We start from the raw sequence: 14978 nt of genomic DNA, 5'->3' as shown, positions 1-14978 counted from the left end.
AGCTGGGGAGGCTACGTCTGTGGGCCGGTGGGGTGTCGCGCTACCAGGCTTCGGGCCCGTAGCCCCGAGGCACCAGAGCGGATGGAGGCTCAGAGCCCTCCACACCCAGACTCCGCCATGGGCCCAGTTGCCGTCCTTTCGGCCCGCAAGCCCCTCGACCTGCACCTGGCCGCCCCCACCGGCGCCCAGCCCCGGTGCCGCCACCTGTGTGCCGGTGTGTCCCTCCACAGCTCCCTGCGACAAAAGCCCCCCCCCACACCGCCCCTCTGGCGTGTCACCGCGGCCGGGTGCGGGAGCGGGATCGAGGGCAGGGGCCGCTTCCCCGGTCCTGCCGGCCACCAGGGGCGGGGTCCTGAGCTCGGCGGGGGGTGTGGGGGCAAGGGTGGCCTTGCTGGGGCTGAGGGGCCGTGGCGACTCAATGGTGGCTCCCAGTGGCTTCGGGCAGCTGCTGTCGGGCAGGAGGGCCGGCCCGGGCTGCGGCCGGGCTGCGCCTAGCGCCGCGTGGGCGGGCAGGGCCGATGCCCAAGGGACCGCGGGCCCCGGGCCATGAAGCCTCCGGGGCCACGTCCCTGTGAGCGACGTGCGGGATCTTGGGAGGGGCGCCAAGCGCCCAAGGGTTTGCTGGGTCACGGCCGCCCTGGGCTGGGAGGTGGTCTCCAAACCCTCCGCCGCCGCCCGATACCCGAGACCTCCGTTCCCGCTGCCTGGGCGGGCGAGGGGGCCCTGCCGGGGCGGGCCGGCCGCCAGGCCGGCGTTAAGGCGCCAGCGCCAGCGAAACTGGGCCTCAAGAGGCCGCCCGCAGCCCCCGCCCCCGTCTACGGCCATACCACCCTGAACGCGCCCGATCTCGTCTGATCTCGGAAGCTAAGCAGGGTCGGGCCTGGTTAGTACTTGGATGGGAGACCGCCTGGGAATACCGGGTGCTGTAGGCTTTTTGCCTGCCGCTCCGCCCGCCTTCTCCTTTACTCGCCCGCGGCGGGGGCCGCCGGCTCCGCCCCCGCCGGGCCCCGCTGCAGGCCCCACCTCCTCAGGCCCCTCCCACCACGGCGCGCGACGGCGGGGGCGCTCCCCGCCGGCCCGGCCGGCCAGGCGGCCAGAAGGCGGCCCTGGAAGGCAGCCGCACCCCAGACGCTCCCGGGGTGGCCGGCCCGGACCCAGACTCCGCCGCCGGCCCAGCTGCCGTCCTTTCGGCCCGCGAGCCCCTCGACCTGCACCTGGCCGCCCCCACCGGCGCCCAGCCCCGGCGCCGCCACCTGTGTGCCTGTGTGTCCCTCCACAGCTCCCTCCGACAAAAGCCCCCCCCCACCCCGCCCCTCTGGCGTGTCACCGCGGCCGGGTGCGGGAGCGGGATCGAGGGCAGGGGCCGCTTGCCCGGGCCTGCCGGCCACCAGGGGCGGGGTCCTGAGCTCGGCGGGGGGTGTGGGGGCAAGGGTGGCCTTGCCGGGGCTGAGGGGCCGTGGCGACTCAATGGTGGCTCCCAGTGGCTTCGGGCCAGCTGCTGTCGGGCAGGAGGGCCGGCCCGGGCTGCGGCCGGGCTGCGCCTAGCGCCGCGTGGGCGGGCAGGGCCGATGCCCAAGGGACCGCGGGCCCCGGGCCCTGAAGCCTCTGGGGCCACGTCCCTGTGAGCGACGTGCGGGATCTTGGGCGGGGCGCCAAGCGCCCAAGGGTTTGCTGGGTCACGGCCGCCCTGGGCTGGGAGGTGGTCGCCAAACCCTCCGCCGCCGCCCGATACCCGAGACCTCCGTTCCCCCTGCCTGGGCGGGCGAGGGGGCCCTGCCGGGGCGGGCCGGCCGCCAGGCTGGCGTTAAGGCGCCAGCGCCAGCGAAACTGCTCCTCAAGAGGCCGCCCGCGGCCCCCGCCCCCGTCTACGGCCATACCACCCTGAACGCGCCCGATCTCGTCTGATCTCGGAAGCTAAGCAGGGTCGGGCCTGGTTAGTACTTGGATGGGAGACCGCCTGGGAATACCGGGTGCTGTAGGCTTTTTGCCTCCCGCTCCGCCCGCCTTCTCCTTTACTCGCCCGCGGCGGGGGGGCCGCCGGCTCCGCCCCCGCCGAGCCCCGCTGCAGGCAGTAGTCAAGGTGGTTTGCCTGCCCGAGCAGGAAGCTTGGGCGATGGCAGAAGCGGGAAGAAACTCTTGAGCACAGGTTCTTGGGATCCACGGAGCAGCGCATGCACATGCGATGGCTGCCTACACAGCTGGCTTGCTTGTCTGTGGGGAAAGGCGAGATGGGTCAGGGCCTGGGTTCCTGAGGGGCTGAGAATCAAGGCAGGGATAGAAGAAAGGGGACAGGCCCACATCCCCTGAACCCACGCCGGCGCCCACTCACCTTTGTGGAAAATACGATTGAAAAGTGCCCGCAAGAATCTCTTCAGATGCCTCCAGAGTTGAGGGAAGAAGGGGAGGGGGGAGGCCGGGAGCAGGGTGAGCCCTGAAATCCAACCCTTGTCCGGTCACACCCCAGCAGCCCTCCCACCTCAGCCCCTTCAAGACCCCAGGGCTCCCCCAACCGCGCTGCACAGATCCTGCCCTGACCATAGTCACCACGTTGATCCCCACGTTGAGCAAGATGAAGCTGACCGGGATCAGAAGAATTGAGTATCCTTGCTCCTGGCATTTCCTGGGGATGGGGCCAGTGAACGGCTCGGCTCGGTAGTAGTTTCGCTCACCCATGGCCGTTGGTCCCAGGACTGCCTGGGCCCTCTGCCCTCCAGTTTTAACTGGGAGCCAGACTGGGTCATAATGGGGCAGGGGGTGAGGTCACAGTGAGGGAGGGGGATGAAAAGGTGGGCCCAGAGTGGCATTCCCTGGTAACCAGGGTCAGGTAAGCTGAGCCTGGACAGTCAAACAGGGCCCGGTGGCCGGCATACATCCCCTCGAGCGGTCATTCATTCGCTCACCGCCCGCTGACTCACTTGTTCAAATGACACATTGCGTCTCTTGGCCCCTCTTGAGACTAGGAAGACCTTGGCCTCAGAGGCCTGCTGAAGGCCTGGCTGGAGTCCAGAGCCTCAGCCTTCTTCATGCCCTTCACTGGGCCTGGAGCTGGACCTGCCCAGATGTGGAACCTCCCAGTTTGGAAGCAACTTCTTGTATGAGGCTCTCTGTGGACAGGGACAGCTGAGACACAGAGGAGGTGCCCAGAGACCAGGGGTTTGGAGTCTGCAGCTGCAGATGTACTTAGTGCATGGTATAGGACCAGGAGGGGCCTGCTGGCAGAACTGTGGCCACTAAACCAAAGGGACCCTCAGGCCAAGAAGGGGACACTGGCTTCTTATTGCAGGAAGCCAAGCGCAGGGACCCAGGCTGGCAGAAGGAGTGGCGCTTCCAAGCCACAGACCACCAATGTTTCCTGGACTCTGGCGCTCTTTATTCCTCTCTCCATGCCCTGCCGCCCCCTGCCCCTGCCCCCATTTGCTGCTGGTACGTTCATTTTCCCAGTCTGGCTCCCGTGCAGAGAGGGCCTGGAGGCCGAGGTGGAAGGTAGCAGCGAGTCGGCCCGCGCTTGGCCCTCCTGTGGTTGCCGCTTCAGCACCAGACTGTCATACACCTGGTAGTTGGCATTGCCTCCCGGGTTCCGGCTGAGTGGCATGAAGGTGGGCGGGGGTGGAGGGTGCTCGGTAGCCTGGACGTCGGGCAGGAGGTGAGAGGGGCGGAGGAGCAGCGCTGAGCTGGGAGCCGGCGCCCGCTGGTGCGAGGCCTCGGCCAGTACCGTGAGGGAGGCGGAGGTGGCCACAGGGCGCCGCAAGGGCAGGATCTCAGCCCATTCGGCCGCCGGGTGCCGCACCTCGTGGGGATCGCGGGAGTAATCCAAGTGTCCCGTGGAGGGATGCAGGCTGCGGTTGCACTCGCTGCGAGCACAGCTGGGGAGGCTACGTCTGTGGGCTGGTGGGGTGTCGCGCTACCAGGCTTCGGGCCCGTAGCCCCGAGGCACCAGAGCGGATGGAGGCTCAGAGCCCTCCACACCCAGACTCCGCCATGGGCCCAGTTGCCGTCCTTTCGGCCCGCGAGCCCCTCGACCTGCACCTGGCCGCCCCCACCGGCGCCCAGCCCCGGTGCCGCCACCTGTGTGCCGGTGTGTCCCTCCACAGCTCCCTGCGACAAAAGCCCCCCCCCCACACCGCCCCTCTGGCGTGTCACCGCGGCCGGGTGCGGGAGCGGGATCGAGGGCAGGGGCCGCTTCCCCGGTCCTGCCGGCCACCAGGGGCGGGGTCCTGAGCTCGGCGGGGGGTGTGGGGGCAAGGGTGGCCTTGCCGGGGCTGAGGGGCCGTGGCGACTCAATGGTGGCTCCCAGTGGCTTCGGGCAGCTGCTGTCGGGCAGGAGGGCCGGCCCGGGCTGCGGCCGGGCTGCGCCTAGCGCCGCGTGGGCGGGCAGGGCCGATGCCCAAGGGACCGCGGGCCCCGGGCCATGAAGCCTCCGGGGCCACGTCCCTGTGAGCGACGTGCGGGATCTTGGGAGGGGCGCCAAGCGCCCAAGGGTTTGCTGGGTCACGGCCGCCCTGGGCTGGGAGGTGGTCTCCAAACCCTCCGCCGCCGCCCGATACCCGAGACCTCCGTTCCCGCTGCCTGGGCGGGCGAGGGGGCCCTGCCGGGGCGGGCCGGCCGCCAGGCCGGCGTTAAGGCGCCAGCGCCAGCGAAACTGGGCCTCAAGAGGCCGCCCGCAGCCCCCGCCCCCGTCTACGGCCATACCACCCTGAACGCGCCCGATCTCGTCTGATCTCGGAAGCTAAGCAGGGTCGGGCCTGGTTAGTACTTGGATGGGAGACCGCCTGGGAATACCGGGTGCTGTAGGCTTTTTGCCTGCCGCTCCGCCCGCCTTCTCCTTTACTCGCCCGCGGCGGGGGCCGCCGGCTCCGCCCCCGCCGGGCCCCGCTGCAGGCCCCACCTCCTCAGGCCCCTCCCACCACGGCGCGCGACGGCGGGGGCGCTCCCCGCCGGCCCGGCCGGCCAGGCGGCCAGAAGGCGGCCCTGGAAGGCAGCCGCACCCCAGACGCTCCCGGGGTGGCCGGCCCGGACCCAGACTCCGCCGCCGGCCCAGCTGCCGTCCTTTCGGCCCGCGAGCCCCTCGACCTGCACCTGGCCGCCCCCACCGGCGCCCAGCCCCGGCGCCGCCACCTGTGTGCCTGTGTGTCCCTCCACAGCTCCCTCCGACAAAAGCCCCCCCCCACCCCGCCCCTCTGGCGTGTCACCGCGGCCGGGTGCGGGAGCGGGATCGAGGGCAGGGGCCGCTTGCCCGGGCCTGCCGGCCACCAGGGGCGGGGTCCTGAGCTCGGCGGGGGGTGTGGGGGCAAGGGTGGCCTTGCCGGGGCTGAGGGGCCGTGGCGACTCAATGGTGGCTCCCAGTGGCTTCGGGCCAGCTGCTGTCGGGCAGGAGGGCCGGCCCGGGCTGCGGCCGGGCTGCGCCTAGCGCCGCGTGGGCGGGCAGGGCCGATGCCCAAGGGACCGCGGGCCCCGGGCCCTGAAGCCTCTGGGGCCACGTCCCTGTGAGCGACGTGCGGGATCTTGGGCGGGGCGCCAAGCGCCCAAGGGTTTGCTGGGTCACGGCCGCCCTGGGCTGGGAGGTGGTCGCCAAACCCTCCGCCGCCGCCCGATACCCGAGACCTCCGTTCCCCCTGCCTGGGCGGGCGAGGGGGCCCTGCCGGGGCGGGCCGGCCGCCAGGCTGGCGTTAAGGCGCCAGCGCCAGCGAAACTGGGCCTCAAGAGGCCGCCCGCGGCCCCCGCCCCCGTCTACGGCCATACCACCCTGAACGCGCCCGATCTCGTCTGATCTCGGAAGCTAAGCAGGGTCGGGCCTGGTTAGTACTTGGATGGGAGACCGCCTGGGAATACCGGGTGCTGTAGGCTTTTTGCCTCCCGCTCCGCCCGCCTTCTCCTTTACTCGCCCGCGGCGGGGGGGCCGCCGGCTCCGCCCCCGCCGAGCCCCGCTGCAGGCAGTAGTCAAGGTGGTTTGCCTGCCCCAGCAGGAAGCTTGGGCGATGGCAGAAGCGGGAAGAAACTCTTGAGCACAGGTTCTTGGGATCCACGGAGCAGCGCATGCACATGCGATGGCTGCCTACACAGCTGGCTTGCTTGTCTGTGGGGAAAGGCGAGATGGGTCAGGGCCTGGGTTCCTGAGGGGCTGAGAATCAAGGCAGGGATAGAAGAAAGGGGACAGGCCCACATCCCCTGAACCCACGCCGGCGCCCACTCACCTTTGTGGAAAATACGATTGAAAAGTGCCCGCAAGAATCTCTTCAGATGCCTCCAGAGTTGAGGGAAGAAGGGGAGGGGGGAGGCCGGGAGCAGGGTGAGCCCTGAAATCCAACCCTTGTCCGGTCACACCCCAGCAGCCCTCCCACCTCAGCCCCTTCAAGACCCCAGGGCTCCCCCAACCGCGCTGCACAGATCCTGCCCTGACCATAGTCACCACGTTGATCCCCACGTTGAGCAAGATGAAGCTGACCGGGATCAGAAGAATTGAGTATCCTTGCTCCTGGCATTTCCTGGGGATGGGGCCAGTGAACGGCTCGGCTCGGTAGTAGTTTCGCTCACCCATGGCCGTTGGTCCCAGGACTGCCTGGGCCCTCTGCCCTCCAGTTTTAACTGGGAGCCAGACTGGGTCATAATGGGGCAGGGGGTGAGGTCACAGTGAGGGAGGGGGATGAAAAGGTGGGCCCAGAGTGGCATTCCCTGGTAACCAGGGTCAGGTAAGCTGAGCCTGGACAGTCAAACAGGGCCCGGTGGCCGGCATACATCCCCTCGAGCGGTCATTCATTCGCTCACCGCCCGCTGACTCACTTGTTCAAATGACACATTGCGTCTCTTGGCCCCTCTTGAGACTAGGAAGACCTTGGCCTCAGAGGCCTGCTGAAGGCCTGGCTGGAGTCCAGAGCCTCAGCCTTCTTCATGCCCTTCACTGGGCCTGGAGCTGGACCTGCCCAGATGTGGAACCTCCCAGTTTGGAAGCAACTTCTTGTATGAGGCTCTCTGTGGACAGGGACAGCTGAGACACAGAGGAGGTGCCCAGAGACCAGGGGTTTGGAGTCTGCAGCTGCAGATGTACTTAGTGCATGGTATAGGACCAGGAGGGGCCTGCTGGCAGAACTGTGGCCACTAAACCAAAGGGACCCTCAGGCCAAGAAGGGGACACTGGCTTCTTATTGCAGGAAGCCAAGCGCAGGGACCCAGGCTGGCAGAAGGAGTGGCGCTTCCAAGCCACAGACCACCAATGTTTCCTGGACTCTGGCGCTCTTTATTCCTCTCTCCATGCCCTGCCGCCCCCTGCCCCTGCCCCCATTTGCTGCTGGTACGTTCATTTTCCCAGTCTGGCTCCCGTGCAGAGAGGGCCTGGAGGCCGAGGTGGAAGGTAGCAGCGAGTCGGCCCGCGCTTGGCCCTCCTGCGGTTGCCGCTTCAGCACCAGACTGTCATACACCTGGTAGTTGGCATTGCCTCCCGGGTTCCGGCTGAGTGGCATGAAGGTGGGCGGGGGTGGAGGGTGCTCGGTAGCCTGGACGTCGGGCAGGAGGTGAGAGGGGCGGAGGAGCAGCGCTGAGCTGGGAGCCGGCGCCCGCTGGTGCGAGGCCTCGGCCAGTACCGTGAGGGAGGCGGAGGTGGCCACAGGGCGCCGCAAGGGCAGGATCTCAGCCCATTCGGCCGCCGGGTGCCGCACCTCGTGGGGATCGCGGGAGTAATCCAAGTGTCCCGTGGAGGGATGCAGGCTGCGGTTGCACTCGCTGCGAGCACAGCTGGGGAGGCTACGTCTGTGGGCCGGTGGGGTGTCGCGCTACCAGGCTTCGGGCCCGTAGCCCCGAGGCACCAGAGCGGATGGAGGCTCAGAGCCCTCCACACCCAGACTCCGCCATGGGCCCAGTTGCCGTCCTTTCGGCCCGCGAGCCCCTCGACCTGCACCTGGCCGCCCCCACCGGCGCCCAGCCCCGGTGCCGCCACCTGTGTGCCGGTGTGTCCCTCCACAGCTCCCTGCGACAAAAGCCCCCCCCCACACCGCCCCTCTGGCGTGTCACCGCGGCCGGGTGCGGGAGCGGGATCGAGGGCAGGGGCCGCTTCCCCGGTCCTGCCGGCCACCAGGGGCGGGGTCCTGAGCTCGGCGGGGGGTGTGGGGGCAAGGGTGGCCTTGCCGGGGCTGAGGGGCCGTGGCGACTCAATGGTGGCTCCCAGTGGCTTCGGGCAGCTGCTGTCGGGCAGGAGGGCCGGCCCGGGCTGCGGCCGGGCTGCGCCTAGCGCCGCGTGGGCGGGCAGGGCCGATGCCCAAGGGACCGCGGGCCCCGGGCCATGAAGCCTCCGGGGCCACGTCCCTGTGAGCGACGTGCGGGATCTTGGGAGGGGCGCCAAGCGCCCAAGGGTTTGCTGGGTCACGGCCGCCCTGGGCTGGGAGGTGGTCTCCAAACCCTCCGCCGCCGCCCGATACCCGAGACCTCCGTTCCCGCTGCCTGGGCGGGCGAGGGGGCCCTGCCGGGGCGGGCCGGCCGCCAGGCCGGCGTTAAGGCGCCAGCGCCAGCGAAACTGGGCCTCAAGAGGCCGCCCGCAGCCCCCGCCCCCGTCTACGGCCATACCACCCTGAACGCGCCCGATCTCGTCTGATCTCGGAAGCTAAGCAGGGTCGGGCCTGGTTAGTACTTGGATGGGAGACCGCCTGGGAATACCGGGTGCTGTAGGCTTTTTGCCTGCCGCTCCGCCCGCCTTCTCCTTTACTCGCCCGCGGCGGGGGGGCCGCCGGCTCCGCCCCCGCCGAGCCCCGCTGCAGGCAGTAGTCAAGGTGGTTTGCCTGCCCCAGCAGGAAGCTTGGGCGATGGCAGAAGCGGGAAGAAACTCTTGAGCACAGGTTCTTGGGATCCACGGAGCAGCGCATGCACATGCGATGGCTGCCTACACAGCTGGCTTGCTTGTCTGTGGGGAAAGGCGAGATGGGTCAGGGCCTGGGTTCCTGAGGGGCTGAGAATCAAGGCAGGGATAGAAGAAAGGGGACAGGCCCACATCCCCTGAACCCACGCCGGCGCCCACTCACCTTTGTGGAAAATACGATTGAAAAGTGCCCGCAAGAATCTCTTCAGATGCCTCCAGAGTTGAGGGAAGAAGGGGAGGGGGGAGGCCGGGAGCAGGGTGAGCCCTGAAATCCAACCCTTGTCCGGTCACACCCCAGCAGCCCTCCCACCTCAGCCCCTTCAAGACCCCAGGGCTCCCCCAACCGCGCTGCACAGATCCTGCCCTGACCATAGTCACCACGTTGATCCCCACGTTGAGCAAGATGAAGCTGACCGGGATCAGAAGAATTGAGTATCCTTGCTCCTGGCATTTCCTGGGGATGGGGCCAGTGAACGGCTCGGCTCGGTAGTAGTTTCGCTCACCCATGGCCGTTGGTCCCAGGACTGCCTGGGCCCTCTGCCCTCCAGTTTTAACTGGGAGCCAGACTGGGTCATAATGGGGCAGGGGGTGAGGTCACAGTGAGGGAGGGGGATGAAAAGGTGGGCCCAGAGTGGCATTCCCTGGTAACCAGGGTCAGGTAAGCTGAGCCTGGACAGTCAAACAGGGCCCGGTGGCCGGCATACATCCCCTCGAGCGGTCATTCATTCGCTCACCGCCCGCTGACTCACTTGTTCAAATGACACATTGCGTCTCTTGGCCCCTCTTGAGACTAGGAAGACCTTGGCCTCAGAGGCCTGCTGAAGGCCTGGCTGGAGTCCAGAGCCTCAGCCTTCTTCATGCCCTTCACTGGGCCTGGAGCTGGACCTGCCCAGATGTGGAACCTCCCAGTTTGGAAGCAACTTCTTGTATGAGGCTCTCTGTGGACAGGGACAGCTGAGACACAGAGGAGGTGCCCAGAGACCAGGGGTTTGGAGTCTGCAGCTGCAGATGTACTTAGTGCATGGTATAGGACCAGGAGGGGCCTGCTGGCAGAACTGTGGCCACTAAACCAAAGGGACCCTCAGGCCAAGAAGGGGACACTGGCTTCTTATTGCAGGAAGCCAAGCGCAGGGACCCAGGCTGGCAGAAGGAGTGGCGCTTCCAAGCCACAGACCACCAATGTTTCCTGGACTCTGGCGCTCTTTATTCCTCTCTCCATGCCCTGCCGCCCCCTGCCCCTGCCCCCATTTGCTGCTGGTACGTTCATTTTCCCAGTCTGGCTCCCGTGCAGAGAGGGCCTGGAGGCCGAGGTGGAAGGTAGCAGCGAGTCGGCCCGCGCTTGGCCCTCCTGCGGTTGCCGCTTCAGCACCAGACTGTCATACACCTGGTAGTTGGCATTGCCTCCCGGGTTCCGGCTGAGTGGCATGAAGGTGGGCGGGGGTGGAGGGTGCTCGGTAGCCTGGACGTCGGGCAGGAGGTGAGAGGGGCGGAGGAGCAGCGCTGAGCTGGGAGCCGGCGCCCGCTGGTGCGAGGCCTCGGCCAGTACCGTGAGGGAGGCGGAGGTGGCCACAGGGCGCCGCAAGGGCAGGATCTCAGCCCATTCGGCCGCCGGGTGCCGCACCTCGTGGGGATCGCGGGAGTAATCCAAGTGTCCCGTGGAGGGATGCAGGCTGCGGTTGCACTCGCTGCGAGCACAGCTGGGGAGGCTACGTCTGTGGGCCGGTGGGGTGTCGCGCTACCAGGCTTCGGGCCCGTAGCCCCGAGGCACCAGAGCGGATGGAGGCTCAGAGCCCTCCACACCCAGACTCCGCCATGGGCCCAGTTGCCGTCCTTTCGGCCCGCGAGCCCCTCGACCTGCACCTGGCCGCCCCCACCGGCGCCCAGCCCCGGTGCCGCCACCTGTGTGCCGGTGTGTCCCTCCACAGCTCCCTCCGACAAAAGCCCCCCCCCACCCCGCCCCTCTGGCGTGTCACCGCGGCCGGGTGCGGGAGCGGGATCGAGGGCAGGGGCCGCTTCCCCGGTCCTGCCGGCCACCAGGGGCGGGGTCCTGAGCTCGGCGGGGGGTGTGGGGGCAAGGGTGGCCTTGCTGGGGCTGAGGGGCCGTGGCGACTCAATGGTGGCTCCCAGTGGCTTCGGGCAGCTGCTGTCGGGCAGGAGGGCCGGCCCGGGCTGTGGCCGGGCTGCGCCTAGCGCCGCGTGGGCGGGCAGGGCCGATGCCCAAGGGACCGCGGGCCCCGGGCCATGAAGCCTCCGGGGCCACGTCCCTGTGAGCGACGTGCGGGATCTTGGGAGGGGCGCCAAGCGCCCAAGGGTTTGCTGGGTCACGGCCGCCCTGGGCTGGGAGGTGGTCTCCAAACCCTCCGCCGCCGCCCGATACCCGAGACCTCCGTTCCCGCTGCCTGGGCGGGCGAGGGGGCCCTGCCGGGGCGGGCCGGCCGCCAGGCCGGCGTTAAGGCGCCAGCGCCAGCGAAACTGGGCCTCAAGAGGCCGCCCGCAGCCCCCGCCCCCGTCTACGGCCATACCACCCTGAACGCGCCCGATCTCGTCTGATCTCGGAAGCTAAGCAGGGTCGGGCCTGGTTAGTACTTGGATGGGAGACCGCCTGGGAATACCGGGTGCTGTAGGCTTTTTGCCTGCCGCTCCGCCCGCCTTCTCCTTTACTCGCCCGCGGCGGGGGCCGCCGGCTCCGCCCCCGCCGGGCCCCGCTGCAGGCCCCACCTCCTCAGGCCCCTCCCACCACGGCGCGCGACGGCGGGGGCGCTCCCCGCCGGCCCGGCCGGCCAGGCGGCCAGAAGGCGGCCCTGGAAGGCAGCCGCACCCCAGACGCTCCCGGGGTGGCCGGCCCGGACCCAGACTCCGCCGCCGGCCCAGCTGCCGTCCTTTCGGCCCGCGAGCCCCTCGACCTGCACCTGGCCGCCCCCACCGGCGCCCAGCCCCGGCGCCGCCACCTGTGTGCCTGTGTGTCCCTCCACAGCTCCCTCCGACAAAAGCCCCCCCCCACCCCGCCCCTCTGGCGTGTCACCGCGGCCGGGTGCGGGAGCGGGATCGAGGGCAGGGGCCGCTTGCCCGGGCCTGCCGGCCACCAGGGGCGGGGTCCTGAGCTCGGCGGGGGGTGTGGGGGCAAGGGTGGCCTTGCCGGGGCTGAGGGGCCGTGGCGACTCAATGGTGGCTCCCAGTGGCTTCGGGCCAGCTGCTGTCGGGCAGGAGGGCCGGCCCGGGCTGCGGCCGGGCTGCGCCTAGCGCCGCGTGGGCGGGCAGGGCCGATGCCCAAGGGACCGCGGGCCCCGGGCCCTGAAGCCTCTGGGGCCACGTCCCTGTGAGCGACGTGCGGGATCTTGGGCGGGGCGCCAAGCGCCCAAGGGTTTGCTGGGTCACGGCCGCCCTGGGCTGGGAGGTGGTCGCCAAACCCTCCGCCGCCGCCCGATACCCGAGACCTCCGTTCCCCCTGCCTGGGCGGGCGAGGGGGCCCTGCCGGGGCGGGCCGGCCGCCAGGCTGGCGTTAAGGCGCCAGCGCCAGCGAAACTGCTCCTCAAGAGGCCGCCCGCGGCCCCCGCCCCCGTCTACGGCCATACCACCCTGAACGCGCCCGATCTCGTCTGATCTCGGAAGCTAAGCAGGGTCGGGCCTGGTTAGTACTTGGATGGGAGACCGCCTGGGAATACCGGGTGCTGTAGGCTTTTTGCCTCCCGCTCCGCCCGCCTTCTCCTTTACTCGCCCGCGGCGGGGGGGCCGCCGGCTCCGCCCCCGCCGAGCCCCGCTGCAGGCAGTAGTCAAGGTGGTTTGCCTGCCCGAGCAGGAAGCTTGGGCGATGGCAGAAGCGGGAAGAAACTCTTGAGCACAGGTTCTTGGGATCCACGGAGCAGCGCATGCACATGCGATGGCTGCCTACACAGCTGGCTTGCTTGTCTGTGGGGAAAGGCGAGATGGGTCAGGGCCTGGGTTCCTGAGGGGCTGAGAATCAAGGCAGGGATAGAAGAAAGGGGACAGGCCCACATCCCCTGAACCCACGCCGGCGCCCACTCACCTTTGTGGAAAATACGATTGAAAAGTGCCCGCAAGAATCTCTTCAGATGCCTCCAGAGTTGAGGGAAGAAGGGGAGGGGGGAGGCCGGGAGCAGGGTGAGCCCTGAAATCCAACCCTTGTCCGGTCACACCCCAGCAGCCCTCCCACCTCAGCCCCTTCAAGACCCCAGGGCTCCCCCAACCGCGCTGCACAGATCCTGCCCTGACCATAGTCACCACGTTGATCCCCACGTTGAGCAAGATGAAGCTGACCGGGATCAGAAGAATTGAGTATCCTTGCTCCTGGCATTTCCTGGGGATGGGGCCAGTGAACGGCTCGGCTCGGTAGTAGTTTCGCTCACCCATGGCCGTTGGTCCCAGGACTGCCTGGGCCCTCTGCCCTCCAGTTTTAACTGGGAGCCAGACTGGGTCATAATGGGGCAGGGGGTGAGGTCACAGTGAGGGAGGGGGATGAAAAGGTGGGCCCAGAGTGGCATTCCCTGGTAACCAGGGTCAGGTAAGCTGAGCCTGGACAGTCAAACAGGGCCCGGTGGCCGGCATACATCCCCTCGAGCGGTCATTCATTCGCTCACCGCCCGCTGACTCACTTGTTCAAATGACACATTGCGTCTCTTGGCCCCTCTTGAGACTAGGAAGACCTTGGCCTCAGAGGCCTGCTGAAGGCCTGGCTGGAGTCCAGAGCCTCAGCCTTCTTCATGCCCTTCACTGGGCCTGGAGCTGGACCTGCCCAGATGTGGAACCTCCCAGTTTGGAAGCAACTTCTTGTATGAGGCTCTCTGTGGACAGGGACAGCTGAGACACAGAGGAGGTGCCCAGAGACCAGGGGTTTGGAGTCTGCAGCTGCAGATGTACTTAGTGCATGGTATAGGACCAGGAGGGGCCTGCTGGCAGAACTGTGGCCACTAAACCAAAGGGACCCTCAGGCCAAGAAGGGGACACTGGCTTCTTATTGCAGGAAGCCAAGCGCAGGGACCCAGGCTGGCAGAAGGAGTGGCGCTTCCAAGCCACAGACCACCAATGTTTCCTGGACTCTGGCGCTCTTTATTCCTCTCTCCATGCCCTGCCGCCCCCTGCCCCTGCCCCCATTTGCTGCTGGTACGTTCATTTTCCCAGTCTGGCTCCCGTGCAGAGAGGGCCTGGAGGCCGAGGTGGAAGGTAGCAGCGAGTCGGCCCGCGCTTGGCCCTCCTGCGGTTGCCGCTTCAGCACCAGACTGTCATACACCTGGTAGTTGGCATTGCCTCCCGGGTTCCGGCTGAGTGGCATGAAGGTGGGCGGGGGTGGAGGGTGCTCGGTAGCCTGGACGTCGGGCAGGAGGTGAGAGGGGCGGAGGAGCAGCGCTGAGCTGGGAGCCGGCGCCCGCTGGTGCGAGGCCTCGGCCAGTACCGTGAGGGAGGCGGAGGTGGCCACAGGGCGCCGCAAGGGCAGGATCTCAGCCCATTCGGCCGCCGGGTGCCGCACCTCGTGGGGATCGCGGGAGTAATCCAAGTGTCCCGTGGAGGGATGCAGGCTGCGGTTGCACTCGCTGCGAGCACAGCTGGGGAGGCTACGTCTGTGGGCCGGTGGGGTGTCGCGCTACCAGGCTTCGGGCCCGTAGCCCCGAGGCACCAGAGCGGATGGAGGCTCAGAGCCCTCCACACCCAGACTCCGCCATGGGCCCAGTTGCCGTCCTTTCGGCCCGCGAGCCCCTCGACCTGCACCTGGCCGCCCCCACCGGCGCCCAGCCCCGGTGCCGCCACCTGTGTGCCGGTGTGTCCCTCCACAGCTCCCTCCGACAAAAGCCCCCCCCCACCCCGCCCCTCTGGCGTGTCACCGCGGCCGGGTGCGGGAGCGGGATCGAGGGCAGGGGCCGCTTCCCCGGTCCTGCCGGCCACCAGGGGCGGGGTCCTGAGCTCGGCGGGGGGTGTGGGGGCAAGGGTGGCCTTGCCGGGGCTGAGGGGCCGTGGCGACTCAATGGTGGCTCCCAGTGGCTTCGGGCAGCTGCTGTCGGGCAGGAGGGCCGGCCCGGGCTGCGGCCGGGCTGCGCCTAGCGCCGCGTGGGCGGGCAGGGCCGATGCCCAAGGGACCGCGGGCCCCGGGCCATGAAGCCTCCGGGGCCACGTCCCTGTGAGCGACGTG

At 68.8% G+C, this 14978-nt stretch overlaps 7 non-coding genes across 7 annotated transcripts; all 7 read left to right on the top strand.

Annotated features, from left to right (window-relative positions):
• Positions 1 to 813: 813 nt before the first annotated feature.
• Positions 814 to 932, top strand: LOC132415463 (5S ribosomal RNA). The gene has a single exon (XR_009517198.1). It is a non-coding gene; the product is annotated as a 5S ribosomal RNA (ribosomal RNA).
• Positions 933 to 1863: 931 nt separating this feature from the next.
• LOC132415462 (5S ribosomal RNA) lies at positions 1864 to 1982 on the top strand. The gene has a single exon (XR_009517197.1). It is a non-coding gene; the product is annotated as a 5S ribosomal RNA (ribosomal RNA).
• A 2693-nt stretch (positions 1983 to 4675) lies between these two features.
• LOC132415460 (5S ribosomal RNA) lies at positions 4676 to 4794 on the top strand. The gene has a single exon (XR_009517195.1). It is a non-coding gene; the product is annotated as a 5S ribosomal RNA (ribosomal RNA).
• Positions 4795 to 5725: 931 nt separating this feature from the next.
• LOC132415459 (5S ribosomal RNA) lies at positions 5726 to 5844 on the top strand. Its single transcript, XR_009517194.1, has one exon. It is a non-coding gene; the product is annotated as a 5S ribosomal RNA (ribosomal RNA).
• Positions 5845 to 8536: 2692 nt separating this feature from the next.
• Positions 8537 to 8655, top strand: LOC132415458 (5S ribosomal RNA). Its single transcript, XR_009517193.1, has one exon. It is a non-coding gene; the product is annotated as a 5S ribosomal RNA (ribosomal RNA).
• A 2692-nt stretch (positions 8656 to 11347) lies between these two features.
• On the top strand, positions 11348 to 11466 carry LOC132415457 (5S ribosomal RNA). The gene has a single exon (XR_009517192.1). It is a non-coding gene; the product is annotated as a 5S ribosomal RNA (ribosomal RNA).
• A 931-nt stretch (positions 11467 to 12397) lies between these two features.
• LOC132415456 (5S ribosomal RNA) lies at positions 12398 to 12516 on the top strand. Its single transcript, XR_009517191.1, has one exon. It is a non-coding gene; the product is annotated as a 5S ribosomal RNA (ribosomal RNA).
• Positions 12517 to 14978: the final 2462 nt, after the last annotated feature.

This window comes from Delphinus delphis, chromosome 19 (genome assembly GCF_949987515.2).
Source record: "Delphinus delphis chromosome 19, mDelDel1.2, whole genome shotgun sequence".
Taxonomy (NCBI): Eukaryota; Metazoa; Chordata; class Mammalia; order Artiodactyla; family Delphinidae; genus Delphinus; species Delphinus delphis.
Note: the sequence above shows the minus strand (reverse complement) of the source record. Positions and strands in the feature narration are given on the sequence as shown.